At 42.9% G+C, this 18,320-nt stretch overlaps 1 protein-coding gene across 7 annotated transcripts in view; it reads left to right on the forward strand.

The window, feature by feature from the left end:
* The window catches only part of LOC144510161 (RNA-binding motif, single-stranded-interacting protein 3), a 1,322,231-nt gene that overhangs the window by 772,315 nt on the left and 531,596 nt on the right, over window positions 1-18,320 (forward strand). The window lies entirely within an intron of this gene.

Below are 18,320 nucleotides of genomic sequence, written 5' to 3' on the forward strand. Positions count from 1 at the left end.
CAACAGTGGTTGGTCACCCACTGATCGGAGGTAGGCAACTAATCAAGGCAGTTAATTGGCTTAATAACAACCATTTTATGCCACTGCCAGTGTTGTACCAGCATTGAACTGGTTGCCATTCCTTCGCACTGAATGGGCTTACTGCCAGGTATGGTGAGGCATCCACCCAGTGTCATACTGGGGTACCTTCCTTTAACAATGCTCGATGACCCATACCCTCCCCCCTCCAAGCCTGTAACAATGACTGCCCAGTGTGGCTCCAACACAGCCACTGTGGGGTTCACCCCTCCAATCATCGGGGCCTGCCAACCTTGCCTTGGCACACTGAAAAATATTGGCCCATCAAGGGCACCCCAATATTGAATCACACTCTCCTTCTCCCTGGAACCATTTCTGCAAATCTTTTCTGCACTCAGTTTAATGCCTTCACGTCTTTCCATTGAATTACAACCTATATTTCGGGAAAGAAGAAACTGCATCTGAAACAGGTGGCAGATAAAGCATATGACAGTAATATCTGAGGCCTACATCTTTTACTATCATCTGGAACATATTTTCACCCTGCAAATCTTTTCTTACTTTTGTAAATGTTCTGTATTATTGCTGTTGTGTTTGAGGCGCAGTGAGACTGCAGTAAAAATCAGAAATCAAACTCCAGGTTGTAGACTGACCTTGAGAAACACATCAGAGATCTGTGAGTTTACACAATAATAGTGAGGTGGAGGGGAGGGCAGCTGGAGTTATTTTAACTTAACCCACCTGGTAGCTAGAATCTGGTTTACTTCGCCTGTTTTGCTAAGTTGGTCGATCCTATCCTATTATTTCTCTCTGAGCTGTGAAGGTTATTATTCCCAAGCTATTTATGCCATTCATTCACAAACTCGGCTCCAAGAGCAGTCCGCATGCAACACAGGGCCAGCCCTATGGGTGGGCATTGCAGATGATGGCCCACTATTTCATGTTAAGAATAATGAAATGAGCAATGACTGACTGGAGGTGTGGTCCCCATCCCCTCTCCACTACTGCTCTCCTGGTATGCTGCACTCCCTGTGCTCCAGCTCTCGCCTATTGCACTCCCTGTGCTCCCCATGCTCTGTATTCCCTGTGCTTCTGCTCTCCCCCTCTTCCCTACTGCTCTCCCCATGCTCTGCACTCCCTATGCTCCTGGTCTCTCCCTCTCCACTAGTGCTTTTCCAGTGCACTACACTCCCTGTGCTCATGCTTTCCCCGTGCTTCATACTCCCTGTGCTCATGCCTCCCCTACTGCTCTCCCTGCTTTCTGCTCCCCATGCTCTTGCACTCACTGTGCTCCACTACTGTTCTCCCTGTGTACTACTCTCCCTGTGCTCTGCTCTCCTCGTATGCTGCTGTTGGCTCCATACTCTGCTTCCTCCTCGCATCTATCCTCTCTATATTCATGCTCTGTCCTCACTCCTACCAAGGATAGACAGACTCTGTAATGAGAAGCAAGCAACTCTATCTCATTGAAAGTGTGTAACTATTTTCTGAAAAGCATTATTGAAATACATTTTACACGCTGCACTTTCACATTCTGGGTGCTACATAATATTATAATTTAGATTGGGATCAACAATATCTAGTCCACTTGAAAAGGGGTCTTTCAACCAAAGATGTTAGAGAACCACTGACTTCTACTTTCCAAGTATAATCACCAGCACTTTTAAAAATGGGATGTAACAATGTACACAGCCTCAAAACAGAGAGAAATGTTAGCTTGGAGACTGGGTAATGCAAAGACTTTACCTAAAGGCAAAGACTTGCCTTTCTGCTCTGGAAACTGGCTTCGTATCCAGGTGAGATTGTTTAGATCCGTGAAGGCTCTATTGTTAGGGCAATTTCAATGGAGCTAATGCATGAATTGCCTCCAATGTGGCCTGAAAGTCATTCAGAACAGTCACAGACTGGCTGGTGTGAGAAATGGGAAACTTGTAATGCTCATGAAATATATAGCACTCTTTTGGGGTTGGAGTTGACGCTAAATTAAAGGCTGTATAACTCTACATTTAACCAAGCTGTATCTTACTGGGAGCATGATACATTGACACAGGGTGCCTGAAATACGACAAGTTCCATTCCACACTGCTGGAAACCTTCACCATGGTTAACTCTTCTTCTTGAATTTTGTATTCAAGTCATGGTGGAATGTCAGCTCGCCACATGCATGACTCTGCGTTAAGTGAAAACAGTAAAAGAACGTACTGAATTTCCAAATAAACAAACAGAACCGCTAGCTGAGGAAAAGAAACCACGTTTATTGGACCATCGATTAAATTTAGTGATACCCATGTTATGATGTGGCTGTCATTTATTTCCCCAAAACCACTCTTCCTATTGTCTCACACCCTGTAATAAAATGCATTGTTGGAAGAGGCTGTCGATCACGCCAAGGCAAACATTTGTAGCATTTTAATTAAATGTTCCCTTTGTCACTGAATCTTTTGCATCTCCAGATCTTCCCGTGACACTGTTGAAGTGTCGGATTTCCGAGGTATTGTCTGATCATCTGAAGTCAGTTTTTACATTGACTGATTTTTCACCAATGACAGCTGACCTTGAAGCCTCAGAGCTTGTGGCACTGCTGCATTTACTGAAACAAAGCTTCAGAAAGGGGGGCAGCAAAGGGAACAGAGCTGAAACATAAAGTATAACGTGTAAAAGCGAGAAGCATTTGTCACTTTTTACTGTGGCGGAAACAGTCAATCGCCAGAACTAAGTCTACACCATAAGATTGGCGATGAGATAATTTATTTATTAATGTCGGTAATCAGAGATGTACTCTGCTCCTGAATTAGGCCAGTTGGTCTGAATTATTGCAGGCGCTGATGCTAAGGTCAAATGCTGAGCTTGATTTGCAGCCAGTACAGCAGAATGCAAAGTGCCAGAAAAGACCTTACACATGCCAGGAGTGATGTCATTGTTACTTGAATTCTAATCGCAGTCAATCGCAGGAATTCAATGCAGGCTGGACTCAGAAGTGAGGCTACAGACAAAAAAAAACTTGTCTATGTTACTAGCACTTAAAAGGTTTTTAAAAAAAAAGAATGTTTTTGTTTCATTCTCTCTGGAATGGTTGTTTCGAAAATCTTTTGTGCACTTTTGTGATTTGTATCTGCTTAAAAGGGCGGATAGGTAACCAGGGCAGCACGGAGGCACAGTGGCTAGCGCTGCTGCCTCACAGCACTCGGGACCCAGGTTCGATTCCTGGCTTGGGTCACTGTCTGTGTGGAGTTTGCACATTCTCCCCGTGTCTGCGTGGGTTTCCTCCGGTGCTCCAGTTTCTTCCCACAGTCCAAAAAGATGTGCTGGTTAGGCGCATTGGCCATGCTAAATTCTCCCTTAGTGTACCCGAACAGGCGCCGGAGTATGGCGACTCGGAGATTTTCACAGTAACTTCATTACAGTATTAACGTAACGTTACTTGTGACACTAATAAATAATTGAATATAAACAAATTGGTGCGATCTACAGTATACTGCACACATATGTTGGAAGACACTTCACTGAAAGCTGTATTGCAATGTGTGGCTCCAGGAAGGAAATCTAACCAGATCATGTGATGTATAGCCAGAGGGATCAGCCATAAATAGCGAAAGGTGATAATATATCTGTGGAAACCACCGATCCGGACATGGCTGGAGTACCGTGCACAATTGGTGACCATTTTACAGCAGGAATTATCCAGACAATAAGGACAACTAAACTGACACCGAACTTAAAAAATCTGAAATATGAAGAGGACTTGAAGAGCCTGGGTTTGTGCAGTGGAGAAGCGGAGGCACAAAGAAGGTATTGGTCAAGATTCTTATCCGAATCGAGCCCTGATAACATGCCACATATACAGTATCCACAGATATTGACAGCAGAGACAGTGGTTGGAACTTAGCTACTATATGCAAGGAAGAATTCATGACTTTTGGGCCTCACACCATCTTAAGCTGTGCCAAAACACTTTGAAGCTGAATTTTGAAGTATGGTGACATTTGTGTGTGGGAAAAGCGGCAGTCAATTTGCACACAGCAGGTCAGATAATGACCAGAAAATCTTTGCTTCAGTGATACTGGTTCAGGGATAAATATTGAATCGGATGTTTGGGAGAATTTTCCTCCGAAACTTCAAATGGAGCCATGGGATCATTTATATCCACTGAGAGGGCAAATGGAGACCAAGGTCACAACCATGGCAGCTCCGATATTGCAGCACTCCCACAGCACTGTACTGAAGTGTCAGCCTGGATTATATGTTCAGATCCCTGGAGAGGGGAGATTGTGGAGCGGATGGGAGACATGTGGGGTGGAATTTACAAGGCAGGTTGGCCTCGGACATAAGTCATGTTCTGTTTGCTAAATCTCGTGAGAAGGCCAGAGTGGGATTTGTGCCGGTGAGATCTGTTTGAGATCTTCCCCGCCCACTGCCAGTGACATCAGCATGAACCTGATTTCCATGAATTTCAATAAATTTTAATCTAATGAAACCGCTTTACACCAGAGCGTGCGCCTATGATCGAGCCTCCCATCCCCCAGTGGCATGATGTCACACCGGCACAAATAACTACTGGTTTCAAAGACAAAAAATAGCTGTGATGACTATGCCAGTGTGCAGATGTGCCTGGAGGCACCAGGGGTGGAGAGCCAAGACTGGGCATTTGGAAGTGCCGTGGGCACGGCCAGAGAGCACTGAAGTAGGTAGTTCCAGGCAGCACTGGCAGGCAGGTGACCCTCCTCCATTGTGGGAGAGAGGGTGGTTTCCCCTTACTCCTGGTAATGGTGGTGGGTAATGGAGAGTGGAGAGCTCTGATGACCATGTGGTGGGGCTGTGGGGTGCCCCCCGATACTCCTGTGGTGTGGGGGCTGGTCGAACCCATTATTTTAGGGGTGGTCCTCTTTGTCCATTGTGGGGGGACGTGGGGGAGCTGGGGGAACATAATTTAAATGCAGATTGGGATGCCCTTTAAAGATGGTGCTCTGATCTCTGCGGAGCTGGCCTTGCCGCTCCATCAGAGTGATGCAGTAAACCACGTGCACTAAGTGCCGGGAAGTCTGGTCTGAAAAGTCGGCTGTGTTTCTGGAGCGATACATGCCGGTTTTCGGTCAGATCCTGACACTTGGCCATTTTTTTGGAATATTCCGCCCATCTCTAGAGGCAGTGGAGGCAGGTCGTGTGGCAACATTTACTGGAGAATTTATATTGGGAGGAGATGAGATGGGCGGCACGGTAGCACAGTGGTTAGCACTGCTGCTTCACAGCTCCAGGGACCTGGGTTTGATTCCCAGCTTGGGTCACTGTCTGTGTGGAGTTTGCACGTTCTCCCCGTGTCTGCGTGGGTTTCCTCCGGGTGCTGCGGTTTCCTCCCACAGTCCAACGATGTGCGGGTTAGGTTGATTGGCCATGCTAAAATTGCCCTTAGTGCCCTGAGATGCGTAGGTTAGAGGGATTAGTGGGTAAATATGTAGGGATATGGGGGGAGGGCCTGGGTGGGATTGTGGTCGGTGCAGACTCGATGGACCGAATGGCCTCTTTCTGTACTGTAGGGTTTCTATGATTCTATGAGTTGAGTGGGAGTGGCGACCAGCCAGATGGAATGCAGGAATCTGCTGATCCTGTCTGACAGGGAGATCTCTGCTGTTTCCTTCGTCTCTGTGGGAATACATCTGGCCTCAATTTGACCTCTTACCACCAAATTATCCAAAAGCTCTGTCCAGATCTAGGAGCTTGCTCTGAGAAGCAAGATCACTTGATCGTTTTCAGATATGATACAGCCGGCAGAACACTGATTCCTGGACTGGTTCTCACTATAACAGTTGCACTTTATACAATGGTGGGAACTTTTGAGTGTACTTCAGCAGCTGCTGCCTCAGATGAGTTTGTCAGACAAAGAAACATTGTTCGCCATTAATACAAGTGTTCTTGTTTTGGAGGATGGTTTATGCATATAGTCAAGAATGTCTGCGTTGATTGTACACCAAGCATTGCCAGAGAAAGAGTTCTTTCACAAAATCATGAGCAACCACATTGTACTGAATAAGAGAAAGATCATTCGCAATAAACAGCCAGTGAAATTATCAGCTGAGCTGATTTAAAATATTGTGGCTTTTGTAAAAATCTGATGGAGCTAGTGTGGAATCAACTATGACTTGGTTTCACTTGTGTATTGATGGTTAATACACAGACTGCGGCGAATAAATGTTATAGTGTGGAGAGATGTTCTCATGGAAAATTCTGAATGCTTTTTGGGTCCGGTTCTTCCCCCTCTTCTGATGGTGGTGACTCACTGGAGTGAAGATCCAAAGGAGGTCCTCTTTGTCCAGCTATCTATTGGTTCATTGCTATGTGGAATTTAAGTATTGATGAGTTGGTTGACTTGGCTTTGGACCAGGTCTGGCATCAGAAAGCCAGTCTCAGCAATTCTTACCTAAGATCCAACGGGAGTCAGGGGCCGGGGGGGAACAGGAAGTCCCGCAAATACTCAGTAGGTCTGGCAGTATCTGTGAAGAAAAAAACAGTTAACGTTTCATCAGAATGTTCTGTTGAAGCTTTGGGCTGGAGCTTTGTGGAGTCAGGGGAAACATTGCACAGCTTTCAAAATAGTGACTGGGACCTAATTTCAGGATTCCAACCCCATTCCTGGGGTTTCCAATTTTTAACAGTGCCTTATAAAGGGTGTGGGCTAGTTCAGGTGGCAAGCCTACTTAGCATTCCCAACTTGGCCTCAGAGATATCGTGAACCATAATCTGCATGGGGGAATCTTTTGAAAGGTGACTTCAGGTTTTCCTCATGCCTCTCATACCAAAGGAACCCACCCTCCTCCCACTATGGCCCCTCATGCCATTCCCCCATGCCAAAGAATATGTCCGCAACCACCCCATGTTCCCTCATGTCCCACATGCCAAGCTATGGCATATCCATGCCCATTTACCTTGTATACATAGTGTAGAACCATTGGACCCAATAGTGACAGTAGAAAATATAAAAGTAAGCTTTAAAAAAAAACTAATTCATTGATAACGTTCCACTTACTAAAAATAAATTTTAAAGAAGATGCTTACCTCTGATCAGCGCACTCTTTAAAAAGGATGGCCCTATCTCAGTGCAGCTGGCTTTACTGGTGCGATTAGGCACCACCCCGCTATATGGTGATGTGAAATATGCCCACTTGTACCTGAAGAAGGGGCTTGGAGCTCCGAAAGCTTGTGTGGCTTTTGCTACCAAATAAACCTATTGGACTTTAACCTGGTGTTGTTAAACTTCTTACTTTGTTTTGACTGCCAGAAGATCTGGAGAAAAACATGCCCAGTTTTCAGTCAGACCCTGACACTTCACCACTTTCTGGTAAGATCGCTCCTATTTTCTTGGTAATTTCTCCACTTGCACCATTGTAAGGTCTCAACACCAGCTGAGAATTGAACTTATTTTAAGTCTCGTGTAGAGGTCCCAGAATTCACAAGCACTAAGGTGATGAATCAGAAAGGGAATCAAAATCCTTAAATTAAAAAAAAAATTCGCTCCTGTGTGAGTTGAAGATTATTTACCTGAATTTTGGCTTTGCCTCAGGAATGAGTTCAGAATTCCTGGTGGAACACTCTGCTTTCCTCTAGGTGATTGGGTCGGGCACCTCTGATGTGTCTCTACAGGCACTGGTTGCACCTCACTCCTTCCACACAACTTAGATAACTAGCAATGTGAGATGGACCTTGTGCCCATACATCTGTAATTCTGTGGGGATGTTTTTAATTCAGATTTTGAGTCCATTTTCAGTGCTTCTACTGGCCGCTGATATTGCTGCTGTGTATTGCTGTGGATTGTGCCAATGATGGCTGATGTCTGATGAACTATATTCTTAAATGATTAACAATTATACTGCCATTACTGCGGGTTTATTAAAAACAATTTGCATTTGATAATCGGAAATTTCAGAGCCCGAATGTATAATAGCACAGTAACTATTGTGGAAAGCTCATTCTCTTGCATCCATCAACTCTAATTACCAACTGTGGACCCTTATTTGCACATTGCACAATTGATTCTGTAATGCAGTGGCCGAATTTAAGGGAGAGCATTTGGTATTATTGAAGTAAGCACGGGGAGGGGGGGTTAATCTGAAATAAATCAAAATGATGGATTTTCATTGGGAAGTGGTGGTGGCCAAAATAATGTGGGAAAGTCTGGGCCTGGGAATTCCATTTAGCAATCTTTCCAGTGGAGGTGGGGGGAGCATCATTTTTCTGTTGTAAACACGTTGTCTGACTGCAGAATGTCGCTGGGGATGTGGTTGGGAAGGCTTGTTCCTGGAAGTCACGTGGGAATGTCTCTGACGCACCCAATTCTTGGCAAAAGAGCTTGCAGAGTAAAGTTCTGTTTATAATTTTTCTTAATGTAAGCAAGCTTGCTTCAGCCATCAAAGCCGCCTGAATATTACCTAACCCAGCATGGGGTTGGGTGTGTGGTAGATATCTTTGGGAATTGAATGTAACCCTGCAAAATTATCAAGCCTCCCCCAAATTCTGCCCCCCCAGTCCAATTTCCTTGTGTTGATGGTTGTAGACCTGGAATTCTTTTGGAAGTTAATATTGTAATGTTGCTGATTACCCTAATCTAACTAGGGTGACACCATGAATAATTCAGGACCCAACATTGATCTGTGCAAAGCAAGTGATTCAACAGATCAATCAATAGCTTGAAACCAATTTCAACATATTTTTGTGTGACATAATAGTTCTTCATTTACCCCCTAGAAATAGCTCCATTGCAGATACTTTATCCAACCACCTCTGGGGCATCTGTTAATTTCTCAGACCTAACGTGATACCCACTTCCTTTTTTTAAATATAATTTATATAAAATAAAACCACATTTTAAAACTAATTCTGCTCTTCCTATTTGAGGGTCTCTTTTGTCGCTGGTTAGGCACTAATCCATCTGCAAGGGCAAGCTCCTGTTGACGTCACCGATGGTGGACATCAGGAGGCAAGCAGAAAGTGATTGCAGTACAAAATAGTCAGCTCCAGATCTCTGGGACTCGAGCAAGTTTCCTCAAGGGGAGACCCAGACTCCGAGGAGAACTTTCCCATCATTTTCCCTTTTCCCTGTGGGAAGGTGGCTGCTGTGCATTCAATGAATCATCAGAAATTCAAACCATTCAGAGTGGAGAAGAGGAGATGAAGGGCGGAATTTTCCCATCCCGTCCGCCGTGGGAATCGTAGCGGGTGGGACACGGACCATGCAAGGGTCCATTGACCTCGGGCAGTATTTTCTGACCTTGGGGTGAGTGCGGCTGAAACATCCAGCCCAAAGTTTTCTTTTAGAAGATAGAAAACATAGAAAATAGGTGCAGAAATAGGCCATTCAGCCCTTCGAGCCTGCACCACCTTCATTATGATCAATTGATCATGCACTTTCAGTATCTCATGCGTGCTTTTAAAATGCTACAAGTTGTTATGATTCTGGAATGCACTGCCTGAACGGGTGGTGGAAGGAAATTCGATTGTACCTTTCAAAAAGGAATTGGATATATACTTGAATAGGAAAGAAATTGCAGTACAGTACAGGTAAAGAGAGGTGAGGTGGACTAATTGGATAGAAATCATAGAAACCCTACAGTACAGAAATAGGCCATTCGGCCCATCGAGTCTGCACCGACCACAATCCCACCCAGGCCCTACCCCTACATATTTTACCCGCTAATCCCTCTAATCTACACATCCCAGGGCACTAAGGGGCAATGTTAGCATGGCCATTCAACCTAACCTGCACATCTTTGGACTGTGGGAGGAAACCGGAGCACCCGGAGGAAACCCACGCAGACACGAGGAGAATGTGCAAACTCCACACAGACAGTGACCCAAGCCGGGAATCGAACCCAGGTCCCTGGAGCTGTGAAGCAGCAGTGCTAACCACTGTGCTACCGTGCCGCCCTTTCAAAGATCTGGCACAGGCACAATGAGCCAAATGGTCTCCATCTGTGCTGTAAAGTTTACTTGATTCTATAATTAGTGCACCCTTGACACTGGTTGTCCTGAAATTAACTTCAGCTTGTGAAAACAGGTGGATGGTAACAGATGAGCTACCTGATGTACTTCAATGGCTTTGATCAAAAGGAAAATTGGCTAGGATATAAAACTGACAGCCGATCCATCACTGCCCATTCATGTGTCCCATCCAAAGTTGAATTCCATCCTCCGTATCAAGGGTGAGTGCTGTCCGAGTGCATCGAAGAGCTGCTCCAGCACCTCCAACCAAGGCCCAGGAGAGGTGAGGGGGTGGTTGCAGACAGTTCCAAAAATCAGGGCCTGTGGACTAGACTGCGGTAGCCAGCAGGGTTTGAAACTAAAGCCCTGTCCTTAGAGGAACAAGGTCAGCCAAAGGCCTGGGGATCCCTTGGGACAAGAGTGACCTAGCCTCTTCAAAATGGCAAATGAAAACAGCGGCGGCAGGAAGAAAAATATACCAAGGATCACGTCAACCATTCACTGATTGTTCATTTAAATCGCTAACTGAATTTTCTTTCCAGGACCGATGTCCACTGTTTATTCTAAACATATGATTTATCTTTGTTCTGAGTGTTCTGATTTATTCACAAAATGTATCTTATTTTCCTCTCATGATATATGTTACAAAAGTCAGGTGCACTGTTTGTTTGCAGTTGGCTGTAATACTTCAACATGCGTGTGCCTTAACCGTAAACTGATGTAAATCCATAATGGAGATTGGAACGTAGTGTAGCTGTGAGACAGCAGATAGGATTTACTCGACAAGTATTTCACACTTCTTTTATTGGCTGGATTGGAAACTTTTATTATGTTCACTGCTTCACTTAATTAAAAAAAATAACTATTTTAATTAACTGCACTTTAAAACAGTATTCAACTATTTATTTGATGGGATTTTTAAAAAATCTCAGTAAAATATAATGACCAAATTAGATTAGGTTCTGAATATTAGTTACCATCTTGGGATAATGCAACAAATTAACAAGCGAAGTAGTAATGTTGACAATTGGGTTCATGAATGCAAACAGAATGTGCCTTGCAATGAAGGAAGGTCCCAGGATACCTTATTGGTAAATAATAAATAGTTGATGTCAGTTGGGACAGCAATGAGGGCACCACAATTTGCCCCAGTAACCTTTGGGCATAGTGAATCAAAAGCATTAAGAGACCTACTGGTGACTGATACCTACTTCTGCTAGTTTAGAAAGTGTACTGGCTGTAGGATAGCAAGTGAGGACAGGATGGGGTCAAACTCGGTACTAGGCAGTGGAGGAGGCATTGGACAAACCCTTGCGTCCTCCTCGAAGCCAGCCTCACATTCATTCAAGCAAAACCCCTGCAAAACCACTAGGTTGGATTGGATACGGTGTCTGGGGGGCTGAAAACCATCTCTCCCGCCAAGTATTGCTTTCTCAACTCTCAAATAGCAAGTGTTCCAGGGGAGGACAAAGTAAGTGCTGCAAAGACACTCTGAAACTCTTCTTGAAGGATGGTTCAAAATGGTGGCCAGTTGTCACCTCTCCTCCTTCTGACCAAAATGAATCACTTCCACACTTCCCTACATTAAATTTTATCTGCTACATTTCACCAGCCTGTCTATATCCTCTTGACATTTCTCACTACCCTCCTCATGCTCACAATATTTCCAAGTCTTATCTTCAAATTTTGAAATTGTGCTCTGTATGCCCAGGTCTGGGTTATTAATATAAATCAAGAAAAGAAATGAGTCCTCTATATACCATCCCCCAGCGAGAAGAAGGAAAGCTTTCAGTAATTCATGTTTTAGTAGGCTTGAATTAAATAATTAAACTGCTGCATAATGAAATTTTAGCTATGCTAAAGACTAATGATTCAAAATAGAAATGATCTGGCCAACGCATTCTCCAAGAGCCCCTCCATCTCAAAACTTCCCACTACCCAGTATGTGATACAAAAGTAGAGCCATCAAGGTAGGATATCATGGTCTAACTGTTTAAATACCTTTCATTACTCAGGATGGTTAACCTTTTTTTGTTTAGAGTTTTGATTCTTTCTGCCTTTAGAAATCATTCAGACAATAAATAAAAATGAACCCAGTGGTCGGCTGAAGTTTTGTGTTTTTCTGCTTGGTCTAAGTCAGAGTTTGTAATAGTTTAGTTGTATTGGATACATGGCCTTGTAATTGTCAGTTTGCTAAACATACAAGAACTTGTATTTATATGATGATGTGGAGATGCCAGCATTGGACTGGGGTGGGCACAGTAAGTAGTCTCATAACACCAAGTTAACGCCCAACAAGTTTATTTGGAATTACAAGCTGCTCCTTCAATCAGGTGACATGTAGGTTCTCAAGCACTCACCTGATGAAGGAGCAGTGATCCGAAAGGTTGTGATTCCAAATAAACCTGTTGGGCTTTAGCCTGGTGTTGTGAGACTTTTTATTGTATTTATATTGCACATTTAATACAATAAAATGTCTAGTCATGTTTCCCAGCAGCATTATGAAACAAAGTGTGACACTGAGCCTGATGAGGAGATATAGGCCTGGATTTTTGTTACTGAGGCGAGTAGCAGGAGTCAGGAAAAGTCCCGGCTCAGACTGTCCATCTCAGGAGAATGTGCTGAATATGAACACAGTAAGAAGTCTCACAACACCAGGTTAAAGTCCAACAGGTTTATTTGGTAGCAAATACCATAAGTATGTATTTATACCATAAGTATGTATTTATAAGCATGGTATTTGCTACCAAATAAACCTGTTGGATTTTAACCTGGTGTTGTGAGACTTCTTACTGTGTTCACCCCAGTCCAACACCAGCATCTCCACATCCTGAATATGAAGACCAGAGATAATGGGCGGGATTTTCTGGCCGCACTCACCACAATGCCAGAAAATCCCGCCCGAGGTCGACGGAACTTTGCCTGGTCCGTGTCCTGCCCGCTAAGATTCCCGTGGCGGACGGAACGGGAAAATTCCGCTCAATAAGTTTCCATTGATGTGCTGCATATATTAAGGTAGAAGTCAGGTACCAGTTCTCAATTTTTTGAATTGAGTGTTGAATGCATTAACTGCTAATAATTATAGGCAGGGTAACAGTTTGCAGCAAGGTACAAGCAGGGATGGAGGCAGTCATGACTCCTTTTGTGGGTAAATGTACCAACTGTTGTGGTTCTTGGCTGAGCAGAAACAAAAAAACAGCAAAAGCAAAATACTGCAGATGCTGGAAATCCAAAAAAAAAACCCCTCCAGAATGTTGGAAAGAGTCAGCAGGTTGGTAGCAACTGTGCGAAGGGAAATGGAGCTCACATTTCAAGTCAATAGCTTTTCATCAGAACTGGAAGATATTAGCAATAAACAACTTAAGTCAGCCGGAGAAAAAGGGACAAAGGACAAAAGGGAAAGGTCTGTATTGAGGTGCAGGACGTGAATGAAAATATGACAACAACATGCAGATCCTCGTTTGCACGTTCTCCGTGTCTGCTGGGTTTCCGCCGGGTGCTCCGGTTTCCTCCCATAGTCTGGAAGACGTGCTGGTTAGGTGAATTGGCCATGCTAAATTCTCCCTCCGTGTACCTGAACAGGCGCCGGATTGTGGCAACTAGGCGATTTTCACAGTAATTTCATTGCAGTGTTGATGTAAGCCAACTAATAAATAAATTTTACTTTATAAAGTTCTCTTTTTATTTTTCATTAGCAATTGTGTAGAATAATGCACATATGGTAATAATACAGCTATAGAATCATAGAATCTCTACTGTAGAGCAGGAGGCCATTTGGCCCATCACGTCTGTACCGACCACAATCCCACCCAGGCCCCATTCCCATAACCCTCATTTACCCTGCTAATCCCCCTGACATTAGGGTCAATTTAGCATGGCTAGTCAACCTAACCTATACATCTTCAGACTGTGGGAGGAAACCCATGCAGACATGAGGAGAAAGTGCAAACTCAACACACACAGTGGCCTGAGGCCAGAATTGAACCTGGGTCTCTGGCACTGTGAAGCAGCAGTACTAACACTGTGCCACCCTATGGTTAGAGAATAGCAATTCCTCTAACTCAGTGAGCAATGCCACCAAGTATTATTATTTTTTATACTTTTCCAATTCAATCAAATCAAGTCCAATTCAGAGTCTCAACAAGTTGAGACATTTCCAATCCAAGCTGACAAGACAGGGTATGCGACCCTTTACCCTGTCTTGGGCCTGATCTACATGAGCCAAGCTGATTGGAGTAGGCAGACGTCTCCGCCCCCAAGGCTTGATCTCATTTGCATCTTAGCCAAAAGGCCGTGATGCCGCTTTTAAAAATTGCTTCATATGAAAATGAAGCTTAAAAGCAACCCAACGGCCACAATCAAGTGCAGCATCTGCAGACCACACTTATCGCTTCTCGGCCTTTTGGCTAATATCAAGTGTAGTATGGATAGGATGCTGCACTTGGTTGAGGTCATTAGGTTACATTGAAGCTTCATATGAAGCAATTTTTAAAAGCGGCATCTCGGCCTTTTGGCTAAGATGCAAATGAGATCAAGTCTTGGAGGAGGAACCTCCCCCTTCTCCAATCAGCTTGGCTCATGTAGATCAGGCCCAGGACAGGGTGATTTTGGTCGCTCGCCCTGTCTTGTCAGCCTGGATCTGAAATGTCTCAACTTGTTGAGACTCTGAATTGGATTTGATTTGATTGAATTGGAAAAGTATTTAAAAAAATCTGCAGACCACACTTGATCTTAGCCAAAAGGCCGCCACCAAGTATTATTACTAATTATAATTATACTTTACATGTGGGCCCTACAAATCAACAAACAATGTGTTTCTAATTGTAGTTAATTCAACCAACTTTACATTGATCCTTTGGTAGTCCATCTACATAAATCGGTTATCTATACATCTCTTTTAAAGATCTGGCACAATGGCTTTACTGGGCTGTTTCTGAACTTCTATGATTTAAAAGTTTGAGCTGGCTGACTATTATTGCTGTTAAATCTATTTAAGAGTTTTAACAACACCAGGTTAAAGTCCAACAGGTTTATTTGGTAGCAAATACCATTAGCTTTAGGAGCGCTGCTCCTTCGTCAGATGGAGTGGAGTGGAATTTCCACTCCATCTGACGAAGGAGCAGCGCTCCGAAAGCGAATGGTATTTGCTACCAAATAAACCTGTTGGACTTTAACCTGGTGTTGTTAAAACTCTTACTGTGTTCACCCCAGTCCAACGCTGGCATCTCCACATCAAATCTATTTAACACAGCCTGGAACACTCTCACCTGATTTAAGAGAAGTCCAATTTGAAAGCCCTTTTATGATGCTTCACTGCCACAAAGCTGTATTTTAGTTTGAACGAATTGTACAATTAAGTTTCCACTGTTGAAGCCTTGTGTTTGCATTTCTAACATCACCATTTTGGTTTAAACATTTCACACCTGTGTCAAATTCTGTGAATTAACCAGACATAAACCAGCTGGAACACAGTGGGAGTTCAGCTGAGTGGTAACATTATCTGCAATTAACATAGAAAGAAATCAACAACTCCCAGCCAACAAGAGGCCTCACCAACAGCTGCTACTTATCATCTCCAATCAATGAAAGTGTTAAATTTTTTTTTAAAACAATGTGGTTGGAATTGTGTGTATCAGGTTAGGACAGAATCAAAAATGGCTGATAACTTCCTGATAGTAAACATTCACACACAAATCGTGGTGACTTGGGGGAGGTAATAGAGCGTGACTGAAGACTGTGAAGTTGGCTGCTCGCAAAATGTCTGCACTTCCATGAGAGGAGAGAAGACAATTGAATCTGGCACCAACCACTACTTAATGCTATTGTTTTAAAATCCAGTTTCTTTGGTTAAACAAGAGGCAGACCAGAACCCTCGGAAGGGAAAATATGGGGAGCAATGTCCTAGAAATTTGAAGATAACCTACAACGAGCTTTTTCTTAGTGCAAGGGAATAGTTGTTCGTTATTGGTCAAAGGACGGCGGTAGCTGTCGGTCCTGTTTAAATAGCGACTCATGGGTTTATTGTTGCCACGAGCTGCTTGTTATTGTGATATGTTATTGGTACTGTTGTATTTAAATGACATGTTTGGTGTTGATATTGGTGTAATGCACTTTTTGTATTTGTAATTGTTTTGATAATAAGAGAGTTCGGGGCTGGTTTAAAAAAAACAACAGGCAGGATATTTTCAATGTTCAGTAAGAGGTAGAGAACAATATCAAGGTTTGTCATGAGGTAGTTCACTTGGTATGAATGCCTCATCTAATAATGGACAAATGACAGAGTGTTTGTCTCAGCTTTCCATTAACACCAGCTCTTTAACCCTTGAATAAATTGCTGCACTCAGGGTAATCACTGGCCAGGTTTATTTCGGAAAGTGGAATACGTAGGTCAGAGTGGAGATGTCAAGGGAGGTCTCTCTGCCCAATTCTCCTTTATTTCCCTTCACTACAGCATCCAAATTCAAGTGATCATGCCAAATAAAAAGCCAACCCATAAAGTTTAATTCCACATACCTGTCATTGCCTGCCTGACTGTGTGGGAAACATAATTGCAAAGAAGTTATAAAGTAAAGATGTTGAATATCCTGGCTAAAAAATATTAAAGTTGTGAGTTTGTTGTTGAAATCAATTTAGTTCGGCACAATGCCTGATATTCACATTCTGTTGTAATATTTTCTCATTTGCAAAAATGAATGATGTACATCAAAATACCTGTCAAGTTATGACTATCAAGAATGTAAATACATTTCTGGGTAGAGGCTCAAAACTAAAATAAAAGCAAATGTTCCTTTAGGCCTCCCAGGAGGCAGAGATCTTGAACATGTCAGAACATAATCAAAATACAGGCAAATCCAGCTTTTGCTGGTTCTTGACAGAAACTATGTTGTTTGAAAAACATGACAACATTGCAAAATGGGTGAATTGAGTTCTTTCCCACGAGTTATTTAAAGGGCCAATATGCTTCAAGTTAGGCCTGTGGGGAAAATCCTACCTGCCTATATGCAATTACCAGAAGCAAGAACATGGCAGCTATCCCATTGTCTCCTCTAACTACAGCTAGCATTGTGCTTGATGCACAGGTCAACAAGCAATTTTACAATCTGGGTCTAATTTTGCATTATTAGGTCGCAGTTGAATCAGCCTCCTCTTTAGCTGTTTTTGATGTTACTTTTCAAGATATGGCCTTACGTTGAGTACATTGGACTCTGGATTTGATCCTAACCAGCACTATATTGACGTGCCTCATCCATTTTCAGTAAGACTTAAGACTGCAGAATGCTGATTGCAACTGATCTTTAGGGTCTGTTTTGAAACAAGTTTAGGCTGTGCAATTTAAAGGGTATTTTGTGAAAATCTGTTTGATATCCGTGTTTGTGGAGGGAGTGGATCAATAAATGATTCTTGGAAGTTGACATGCAATTCTTTCAGTTTTTCTTTGTAAGGTTTGCACATTGATTTTTGTGGATCCAGACTTTGGACCTTGATTTTGTATTATGTAGTTCTCTATTTACCGACTGTTTTGCACCAGGCTGATCTTCACAATTTCCAGGTTAAGAATGTGAGTTGTCAAGTGGAATGACAATAAAGCGGAAAAAGACATTGGAAGGGCATCATTTTTTACAATAAGTGCTTTTATATAAAGTAGAGTGGGGTAAAATTCAATAAATTATTTACATATTTAAATATAAATCCAATTTTGAAGACTGGGTGGTAGGCTAGGAGATAGCACTTGTATCAGAGATCTGGGACGCAATCTTACCAGCCATTCACGCCCTGCCGTTGCTCCAGCTAGGACAGAGAATTTGGCGCTCAGCCACATCTCCGTTCACTGCAGCAGGACCAAAAAATCCTGCCGGCGTGAATGGCCGGAAAATTCAGCCCCCGGTTTTTTGCTGGCGAGATGGAAGTGTCTTATCCGACAAGTTTGGGTAATTTTAACTCCATCCTTAATGTGCCCAGATACATAGCAAAATAGTCCGATAATTCGGCATTAATTGACGTTAAAAAATTGACAGTCTTAATCAGAAAGGCTATAACAATCAAAAGGTGATGCAAAATGGAGCTGTCATGCTGGTGTTTTGAGGTTGTGTTTAAATGTAAATGCAGAGTAGGCAGAATTTTATTGTGTATCTAGTCAGTCTACACTTGTCCTGGGAGTACTTGATGCCAACATGGCGCAGAAAATAACTGTTTTCCAGTGAAGGAATTCTATATCTAAAAGGATTTTTGAATGTATCAGTTAGGTTTTATAAAGTAAGTTATATATTTCATGACTATATAAATCTTTAATAATATGTTCTTTGAAAGCCTTTCTTCCAGTTTCACTTTAAAGTTCT

The sequence above is a fragment of the Mustelus asterias genome, chromosome 2, assembly GCF_964213995.1.
Source record: "Mustelus asterias chromosome 2, sMusAst1.hap1.1, whole genome shotgun sequence".
Lineage (NCBI taxonomy): Eukaryota > Metazoa > Chordata > Chondrichthyes > Carcharhiniformes > Triakidae > Mustelus > Mustelus asterias.